Raw genomic sequence first — 1,486 nt, 5'->3', positions numbered from 1 at the left:
ATATAAGTTTTATAAAAGTCTTTTGGTGATTTTCACCCTCTACTAGCAATCAGAGGGAACTCTCACTAGACCTCATGATCTAATCCTCGTTTGTATTTTAAAAYGTGTATTACAGGTCGGACACAACCAGAGGAAAAGGGGAAGGAAAAATTATAGAGGGTAGGGAAAATTATAGACGGTTTCATGATTGCTTGCATGTGGATTTTGGGATGATTTGATGCTATCTGTACTTGAAAACTTGTTATAAATTCAAGTCTTGTACTGAGATTGTATGGAAAAATTTGGTAGCTAATTTTGTAGTGTAGCCTTTTGTATATATATATATGGGACTAAATATGTAAATTTGTATTCATGATATATGAAATATATGGTTATATGTAAATGTGATTTTGGGGTGTTACAACTTCCTCCTTGGCATCACTATTTGATCCTTCCCATTCATCGATCATATCTCCTTCAACACCTCGTACAATCTGCATAAAATATACCAAAAGCATAAAAAAATATTCCAAAAACCAATCCAACGGTTATTAAAGATAGAAATTGAAAAAAACAATAAAAGACGCATGAAAGGATTAAAATAAAAACGAATATTGAAAAAAAACGCAACTAAAATATACATAAGTTAGGTGTTAACAACTAAATATTTATTATTGATTATGATGAATTTTGATGAACTTTCAATTTTAAATTGATGGTATGAGTCTTTTCTGAAAAGAAAAACCACCAACACCATCATTGAAATTGAAGAATAGATTTTAAAAACATATATAAAGAATCAAAACAAAGACTATTATTTTTGCCTGTTTGTTTGGATCAATTGAGAGATCCTTGAGAAATATTTGTGAATTAGGGTTTTCTTTATTTGGTTTTAGATTTAATTTTTGAATGTGAAAAACAGAAAGATGAAAAGAAGAACTACGGATGAAGATGAAGGAGACATACATGACRAAGACCGTAAAATACTTAAATATCTTTAAGAAGAGATGTATACATGGACCGAATAAGATCAACCTTTTGGTTTTTATTTGGACAGAATCATTATATATGATGTTGATTTTGTACAAAAAAAGTTTTGTAATAATTACATTTAGAAATTTTAAAAACGTCTGATTTACTTTAAATTGATTTAATTGCATTTTACTGTAAAACGTCTGATTTACTTTAAAAAAAACTCATATCCAAATGCAGCAAAACGTTTATGTTATTTTTGCTTTTATAAACATACACAATTACTCTCATTTATTTGAAATAACTGTTCTCTTTTATTTAGAAATGAAAAACCATATCAAAATATATGATATTCATGTTTCTTTGATGTTCTATGTCGGTACACGTCGAAAAGCATTTTTTAGTGACGTACTTTTTTGACTGTTTTTAAAGTGTATTAGGTAATTTAGACATGATATGACGGAAAATAACTGAACACGACAACTGTTTTGACATCTAATAAAACATGACTGATAAAATGATCAATTTATCTTTA

This window comes from Cynara cardunculus (assembly GCF_001531365.2).
Source record: "Cynara cardunculus var. scolymus isolate 2C chromosome LG 6, CcrdV1, whole genome shotgun sequence".
Lineage (NCBI taxonomy): Eukaryota > Viridiplantae > Streptophyta > Magnoliopsida > Asterales > Asteraceae > Cynara > Cynara cardunculus.
Note: the sequence above shows the minus strand (reverse complement) of the source record.